Source organism: Aplysia californica, unplaced genomic scaffold (genome assembly GCF_000002075.1).
Source record: "Aplysia californica isolate F4 #8 unplaced genomic scaffold, AplCal3.0 scaffold00504, whole genome shotgun sequence".
Lineage (NCBI taxonomy): Eukaryota > Metazoa > Mollusca > Gastropoda > Aplysiida > Aplysiidae > Aplysia > Aplysia californica.
The window spans coordinates 381,104-390,443 of NW_004797774.1; the positions used below are offsets into that span (position 1 = coordinate 381,104).

A 9,340-nucleotide genomic window follows, 5' to 3' on the forward strand; every position below is an offset into this window, starting at 1 on the left:
AAAACGTGCAGGTCTACTTAGTTCCTAGTTTTGAGAAATTTGACGTCCAAATCTTTTAGTTTCCCAATATGTCTAACTTTTTTCGAATGCAATTATTTAAATATCTTGACAACGACTCCCAATATTCTTATCATTTTTTATAAATAGAACAAATAGAGCATTTGGTTTCTGACCTCATGGTCTTAGTAACCTAAAACGGCTAAACTTGTCAGTTAGAACTTTGCAATTCTGAGGTAGCGTAATGCTTTACTTTATTGTCAATTTGGGGCCACTAAATATTTCCCTAGGGGGCTCATCTGACCCATGGTACGGGGATTTTGAAACTCCTGAAGTAGATGTTGATGAGTGCGAGTGTTAGTATGAGATTTTGCATGTAAAATTAGTCTGTCTCGCTAAGCTCAGGTAAGAAACGAAATGAAGCCCAAAGCTCGACTCTTCGTAAACGCAGTTGTGAAAAATCCAATATAATAATATAAAGGATCAGATATACCCATAGTTTAGATGCTTTAAAGGTTGAACTACTTTAATGTGTATCTAGATCTAGATAATGCACATGAATAGGAATGTCTAAAATAGTCTTTTTCTGAATAAAGAGAAATGAGGTCAACGGGGTTTTTTTTAGGGGTTGGAGGGAGAGGCTGTTGTGGTTGGAAGCTCAGACCAAGATAGATCTATTCCAATGGCAAACTTAACACAGTGATTGAAATATCAGCTTTTTAACCGAGGGATTTAGGGTTCCGACATAACAAACTGCGACGTGAGTTATTTCTAAGCTGGTCTACGAGAGCGGTAACCTGGGATTCTTGGATTCGGACCTCAATTAGTCTAACATGATTAATACTTATCGTTTCTGCCGTGTCTAACGAGCCTTTTAACATGAGGGCATGGGGTTCGGACTTGACCAGGAGTCTCTGAGATATACTCTTGGACTTCTCTCGTGATCCTTTGTCACGACTCAAAGTACTGTCTCTGACTAATGTGACCGCGCAAGTGCCCTCCAGTCTACAATAACCAAAAGAAGTTCGAAAGGAACATTAAACATAACCAATATCAGACTGGAGATTAATTGAGAAGCGGTTGTTCCAAGAATACATTATTGACGTTATCGGAGTAGACAGCAAAGTGGGTGTGACCAGCCACTCTAGCGCCGTGTCAGCCAGTCGGTCCAGTCTTTATTAAGCACATTTCCTTCATCTATTTTCCGGACCTAACTTATTAATTTGATTGTATTGATAGCTCCGCCGTTTCTAAGTCCGAGCACATAGGGAAACGGCGACCTGGTACAAGATCATTAATATTCATGAAGAAATAGCCACATTCTCTGTGCAGTGTTAATTCTGGCTGAGAGAAATCGTGAGGGAGAAGAGGAGGAGAAACCATTTATGGTTCTCTTTTTTTTAATTTCTCAGGGGTAGTTGGCCGCAGAAGTAGGGGTCGCCGGTTGATGAGGTTTTAATAGTAATTTTTTAAAAGGATGGGTGATATTCATAATGTGTGTGCTCATAATATATCATATATAACCCGGCTGTTATGATATTGCATTATTACATAGGCTAAAGGACTCCTTTATTACAAAGTTCACTTAGTTTGATCTTGAGAAAGCTTGAATTTGAGTTAGTTTGCTTTTAGGGGGGGGGGTGTTAATTATTATTTGTTTTTATTGTTGTTTTTGTTGGGGTTTTGTGGGCACGAGATGCGGAAAGATTTTGAATGAGGTAAAGTGGGGAGGGGGTGGGGGGGGGATAAAGGCAGAAGGCGGATAAGCCTGATTACTGAGTGCTGCAGGAGTACTATCCGTCTCTTGTAACGGCCATTGTGCAGACGCCGAGAGCGGCGATAGTACTGTGTGTCGCGAGGAGTGAGATGGAGTACTTGGGGGTGGTTTAAGAGTTTGGGCTACTAATCAAGAACACTCTTGGAGTTTTCCTGGCAATTTGTCAAAGATTTCCCCTCTTTTGGTGCCACGTGAAAATGTTTTGTAATGTTGAATGGCATGGTGTGTGTCCATTATGATGCTGGAACCCCCCCCCCCCCTTTTTTAAATTTTTTTCTCCAAAAAATAGCTATTGAATAAATAGATAAATAAATATGAAAATAAATACATGAATGATAACAAAAGTAATACATGAAATGGAAAAAGATAAGTAAATTTACAGCTAAAAATTCTCAGTTACTAGACTACGCGTTATTTCTAAAATATTCTTCTAAACATTGAGTTTACTTTGGATTTAAAAAGTAGCTTTTGGCATTGTCCCGTGGAAAAAGACTGTGTTTGGAATAGAGGAAGATGATTATACGTTGAGGGAAGTTAGAGTCCCGCCTTCTTAGAGATTACTAAAATAACCGAGGGAGTGTGTGGGAGGGTTGTTATTGTAATACTAAGTTATTGTTTAATGCCTCCATTAGCACACTATAGACCATTAGGAGCAGGGCTGCTTCGATCCTGCCATGCGCGGCTGAGCGGGGAAAAAATACCATCAGACATAATATTATGTAGGTACTCGATAAAAAAAAAAAACTGTCCTATTTCCGTATCTTGCGTCTAACGGTGAAGAGCCTAGATTAATACCTGTGCACACTGTAAATCGATTTCGTTTTAATTCAGTCAGGGCCAACCAGGTTTTTCTTCTTTAAAAGGCAAAATTTACCTGTTTTGGCACGCTACTACCAATTCAACTCCCTATTTTAACTTGCATGAGTAAATTTAAACTGGCAATGCGAAAAGACAAACAGTCAAAAGGTCAAATAGCAGAAATGATAATATTATTATCAATTAAGTTTAGAATTTAGCAATCTTGACCTTGCTTTTGACTGGCCTAGAGTTGATGTCATTATCATGCCATGACCTGATATTATAGCGGGGTGAAAAGTGGAGGGAAAAAAAACAAGCACTAGCAGCCGACAAGAGCTTATTTTATGTTGGACTTTCCATACCCTTTTTAGATAGACTAGGCCAGTCTGATTGTTAGCTTGATGATAATCAGCGTCTGTACCTGCTTATGATAGTGACCCAAATTCGAAGGGGGAGGAGGGCAAGGGGTTAGTTTTTTAAACTCATTTTTAATATTTCCCCCAGTATACTGAATTGGTCTCGATTATTGGTAGGTTATGAATAGAATGTGATAAATTAGTAGTTTCTATTGAGTTTTAAAATACGTCCAGAATAACAAAAAAGAGACACTGATTTGTTTTGTTTTTGTTTTGTTTCTTATAATGATATGAGATTAATTTTAGTGATTATACGTGCTGTCATAGAGCAGGCTCATTCGTACATGATTTTATAAACGTCTATTTGGATTGATAAGGCCTGCGTCTCTGCGTGATTTTGACAGCAACGGTGTTCCCAAATTGTGGAAGGAAAGCAGTGATTAATTGATTACGTAGACGCTGCACCCCGTCACTACACTGTTTGTCGGAATAAATAGTCCAACTCTCAGTCATCAGACTTCATGCCGCAGTGAACATCACTAATTATAGATTACTTCGCATGCAAGTCTTGTTTTCAGAGTTTCTTGTAAAAAAAATAATTATATATCGTTATCAGCAAATTGCATATTTTATTCTGAAAAGGGCTTCTTGAAAAGAAATATACATCATAGTCTGTACATTACATTGTATTCTGAAAAGGGAAAATAATAGATGACGTGCTTATCTGGAAATCTTGTGGAATAAAGACACTGGCAGTAAGCTAATTTAATGTTTCCACGTCAACAACGTGGATGATCATCATCATCATCATTGCCTTTCTCACCCTGCATCAGGGTATAGGCCACGGACAAACACCCTCCACTTTTCTCTATCCTGGGCTAGCCTCTTGATGTTATTCCATGTCTTCCCACTTTTCTGTACATCGATAACGTGTATGATGCGAGGGCCTATTTATAAAAAAAGCAACAGCAAAACCCAAAAGCAGACGTAGGCCTACTACTTACATGGTATTAATGACAACCACAAGTTGGCATGGAAAGTCGATGAACTTGTCACGAGTGATTTCGGTTACGAAATAATAGTAAAAGGGCTATGTTGAGAACATAATACCATTTGTAAGAAATATTTTCACCCTTTTAGTAAGAATAAAATGCTGACACATCCGCATGACCGTTATAAACTCTTAGGTTTAAAAAAAAAATCAATATTGAGCTGCGTATCTAATTTCAATTAGAAACTAAATACGCCAAGTATGGAATTTTGAGATTATTTAGATCGTTAAACTGAAGTTTAAAGCACAATAATTAACCCATTGGACATGACCTTCCAATTCCAGAGGATCTAGAATACTCGAGGGACAAAAATAAAGTTCCATCAAAGAATAGCATATCAGAGAACTATGTGGAACTTCCTATGTATATCAGTTGTTGCAATTGCTAGTGTAGAACAAGTATTTTCTTCATTGTTTTGTTTGTTTATTTTTTGTTTGTTTTGTTTTTGCTTTGTTTTTTTTTGTTTTTTTGTTTATTTTACCTTACTGATAGTTGTATTTACCAGATAATATTGATCCGTAAACAATTGTCCCGACTGTAACAACACCCACAGAAAGAAACTTACAGAATCAACATCTTTGATAGAACAATAAAAGAGAAAGAAAGAGAGAGAGAGAGAGAGAGAGAGAGAGAGAGAGAGAAAGAGAAAGAGAGAAAGAGAGAGAGACGGGGGGTGGGTGGGGGAGAAGAAAGCGAGGCACAGAGAGGAAAGCAAAACTGGGAGAAGCAGAGTAAGAACGGGAGAGTGAAATTTAGAGACAAATTCAGAGTGAAATATATATAGTGAGAGGGAAGCACCTAATGTACGGTATAGGGTAAAATATTATTTAGTCCAGGAAAATAATGAGCAGGAAAAAAACTTGTTCGAGTACAAAATACTGTTTTGATTAATACGTTCCGCGCGGCGTTTGACACAGTCAGTGAGTTAGTTATTTCATTTACCGTTTAACTGCTAAATGCAGAACCCATTTACATTTTTCAGCTTGAACAAGAAATCGTCAACTGCAACAATCTCAGTTAGAGTTTATACCACTGAAAGTAATTTCATATCCCTGTGTGGCAGTTGAGTTTGACCTCACAGAAACACGACATTCGAAAAGAACCTTGTACCTTGTGGGTGTTTTTTTTCTTAACGCTCTCATTTACACAATTTATACTATAGAAGACAGACTTTCACCTGTCCTAGACTGTCAAGGTCAACGCGTGCTGAGATTGGTACAAAGTCTCAGCAGAAAGAGAGAGATACTCGATCAAACTAGTCCTAATATGGGAATCGAACCCATTTTGTTGTTGTTGCAAGCAACAGCGAAGTGCCTAGCATCTGCGTCAAAGACGTAGGTTTAGAAAAGAACCAGATATTAAGGTAGAGAGTTATTCTGCCCGAGGTCACGTTGTCATGTTTTATAAGACATTTACACCTAGTTTCCTGGTCTGCTGCATTTTGTCTATTAGGTCTGCCTGTGCTGCATTGTTATTTTCAGTGCTTGTGCAATTAACCGAGAATCCAGAGAGATTGGGAGTTTGGCCAAAGGCTTTTCTTCTTTACTTTAATCATGAAAAATTGGCCCTTTTTGCCGTTAACTAACGGGAGCTCGGAGACACCCGTTATGTTCCTTCTACGTGGTATACATCCTGATTGTGATTACTATAACTGTAGGCTTCCTAAATAGCTTGAACCATATGCATGGAGCTCGAGTTTTCTCCTAGGTGCATGAAAAAACAAAATCCTCCGAAGAGATCACACCCGTCTCTGAATTTGGAATAAGACTTTGGGGTGCTAATTGTAAAAGGAGAGTGACATTCAGCGACAGATTCAGAGTGAACGATACAGTGGGAGGAAGTACCTAATGTACTGTATTGAACAAAAATATTATTTAGTCCTGGGAATGGGAAAAGATGGAGGAGAAAGAAACTGTTGTTACAATCACAATACAGATTTAATTAATGTATTCCACGAGGCGTTTGACACAGTCAATGGGTTAGGTCTTTAATGAAGAAATACCGGGTGTCTAAAAATAAGAGTAGCTATGTAAAAGGGAATTACTTGATCAACTTTGCAGCAGTTTCAATTGAACTTAAAACAAATACAATTCAGTCATGAAAACGTCAGTTTGTCTATATATGGAGAAAATCAACGAACCTATGGTTTTTTTAAAATTTCAATCAAAGCTTGAGGAAAACGCAGAACTTTTCCACAAAAGAGAACGTGATAAAAGTCATCATCATCATCATCATCATCATCATCATCATCATCATCATCATCATCATCAACAACAACAACAACATCAGTCTACGTTCTGATTCTAAATTATGGCAATGGGTTCGTACAATTTTAGAAGAAATATTTTATTTTAACAAAAATTGGTTTGGTGAAAAGGCTGGTGAAACGTCTCTTAACCTCAGAAAAGCAGGTTTTTGTTTTGTATGTTAAACATTTAAGTATTGAAACGTTTTCACTTTCGTCCCAGTCACAAAATTGGCCAGGAAAGCATTGAGAAAAATTTTCTTTAATAGAAAATTACCCCTCCAATCCCCCCCCCCCCTTTAATAAAGCAACAACAACAACAACAACAACAACAACAACAACAACAACAACAACAACAACAGTAACAACAGCAACAATTGCAACGACAATATCAAAAACAACTACAAAAACTCGGACCGCAATATGTTACGACCCTTACCTACGTTAGTTTGGGGATTCGACGAATCAGGTTCAGAGCCTTTTCAACACAACAAGAAATGGAAAATCCCTTTTTTATTGTAAAAAAAAAAATAGACAGCCAATAACTGTGCTTTGAGACCATGACATCATTTATTACATTACGACGTTTTCTTTTCGTGATATTTATTTTTTGTTTGTTTAACAAACTTGTTTAAGTTACATTATATCATTATACAGTGTTCTTTTCGTGATATTTATGAAATGTTTTATTTTTTCACATAATACTATTTAAATTTTCATGATATCTTAAAATTAAATGAATTGTTTGCTTAAGATACATTATACCGTCTTTTTTTCGTAATATTTATTAATTGTTTCTTTTGTTTCCTCTTTGTGTATTTCAGAAGTGTCCCTGACCTTGCTCTTGACTTCAGGCAAGCTGAGTCATTGGCGCTGTCTCCAGAAACAAGGACGACACGTTGTTCTGTAGATGATGATGCTTTTAGTACCAAGAAGGATGGGGTGGGGGTGGGGGTGGGGAGGGTGGGCAGGGGGTGGTAGTGGGATTAGTTTATGGATTGGCTGAGATGTAGTGAATGTATTTGCTCATTAAAAGTAAAAACAGACAAAAATTAGTGTTGAGTCATTTTCTTTCTTTGTTTTTCGGTCTAACTCTAAACCAACTACAACTATTTTTATGCTGGGCATGTGGGGAGTAATGTGGGAAGATTATAATACCATACTTATTAAAAATGTATATTCAAAACAGAAAGGAACAAGTTTGTTGTTTTTGAAGAAAGTGAAGATTGTCAGTCACTTTTTAAAAACTTGATGGATAGTTTGTGTGCCTGTGAAATGAACTGTTTTGTTTGTCTGTCTGTCTATATGTGTAAATGTCTGTCTGTCTGTCTGTCTGTCTGTCTGTTTGTCTGTCTGTTTGTCTGTCGGTCTGTTTGTCTGTCTGTCTGTCTGTCTGTCTGTCTGTCTGTTCGTCTGTCTGTCAGTCAGTCAGTCTGTCTGCGGCCTTTTAACTATTATAATATTATCATCAGGTCGAAAGTAACGCCCAGACAAAGTGGCGTCGAAACACAAGTATACACACAAAAAACAATAGCACACGCATACAAACAAACGCACACATACATCTATACACATAGATTTCTTTAAAAGGTCTCTACACTCGAAAGAGGAATACATGCTGCTGCCGAGAGTGACAGTATAGGTCACTGTCATTTGCCTACACATCACGCCAACAGATTGCTCACAATCACGCGTTGCTTTCTTGATTTTCTTTTTTCTTCACTTTTTCTCCTGAGATCTGTCTGTCTGTCTCCATTTGCATCTTTGTCTCCCCCCCCCCCCTCTCCGTCTCTCTCTCGCTCTCTCTCTCTCTCTCTCTCTCTCTGCTCCCCCCCCCTCTCTCTCTCTCTCTCTCCTTCTCTCTCTCTCTCTCTCTTTCTCTCTCTCTCTCTCTCTCTCACTCTGAGTCTCTCTCTCTGCGTCTCTCTCTCCCTCTCGTTTTCCCTATCTCTCCCTTTCTCCCTCATCTCCCTTACCCTATTTCTCATTCCCTAACTCCATTAAGAACATTCATCAATAACACCCATTGCCATCCTACATTTAACTTCCTTTCCCCTCTGCCAAGGCCTCTCTAATATCCCCGCCCTAACCGGCGTCTGTGGTGTAGCGGCTAGGCGCTTCGCAGTGGCTCTCAGGAGACCCGGATTCATTCTCGTAGGTGGAGAAAACACTATGTTTTTATCGATTGTCTCAGTCTTTCTGCTAGAATATTGCATCCTGCCAAAGAAAGTACATAACAAGATGGGCCACTCAGCCAAAAAAGTGTCCGCCGGAAGTTCTCGCTTTGCCTCAGATGGCGCTGCAGTCTGTTTTGAAGCTCTCTTTCGGTTTTTTTCAGAAGAATGGGAATAACACCTCCTTGCGTGCGCAGATCGACTGCTGTTCACCAGCTGTTCGGGTTCGTTCAGTGTTGAGTTTTAGGTTTTAAAGAAATTTTAATGACCTCTCGCCTTTCATTCTAAAGTCAAATTAAACGAAGAAAACAATAACCCTTTCCTCCGGAAGAGGTTTTTTGTCAGCGTAACCATTTTTTAAAAGCGTTCTTCCTAAATTTATTCAAAAGCTTGCTAGTTTCACTTTGATTTTTTTAAACTCAAGTAGGGTAACTCTGTTCGCAAACGGTGCACATTTGCGAAGAGGGCGCCACCGAATTTTGAGGACACTTTTATAATTGGCTCAAAGAGAGAAGTGGCCCCTCTTGTTATGTAGACTCTTTGATCCTGCTCAGCCCCTGTCGGCCTTGCAAGTCATGATCGAATTCCTCGTCTTAAATGATCTGAACTAAAAACCGTGTCAACAGGGGCGTAAAGACACCTACATAAAAAATAGTACTAAAAAGTTTTAAAAACAACATATTCTTTAATCCTGTTACATGTCTTACTACTTCAAATTTTAATCACCGCTTGACAACTTTTTCTTCATTCTAATTAGTATTTAACGGCTTCTTGTTCTGTCTACCAACCTTGCTTGCTCCAACAAACTACTTTTGACATCCAGAACCCGTTGTAACAAACTGTCTCCCCACATGCCCGCTGGGCACGATCCTCCAAACATCCTCTCTATTCTTACGCAAGCAAGTGTTCTATTCTTACTTTACCCCTGAAGAAAAAACAAC

The 9,340-nt window shown here is 38.5% G+C and overlaps 1 protein-coding gene across 1 annotated transcript in view; it reads left to right on the forward strand.

The window, feature by feature from the left end:
• The window catches only part of LOC101859590, a 90,286-nt gene extending 82,869 nt beyond the window's left edge, over nt 1-7,417 (forward strand). The window contains exon 5 of the mRNA XM_035971783.1: nt 7,050-7,417. The gene's annotated coding sequence lies outside the window, so the exon portion shown is untranslated. The remainder of the gene's footprint in view (nt 1-7,049) is intronic.
• Nucleotides 7,418-9,340: the final 1,923 nt, after the last annotated feature.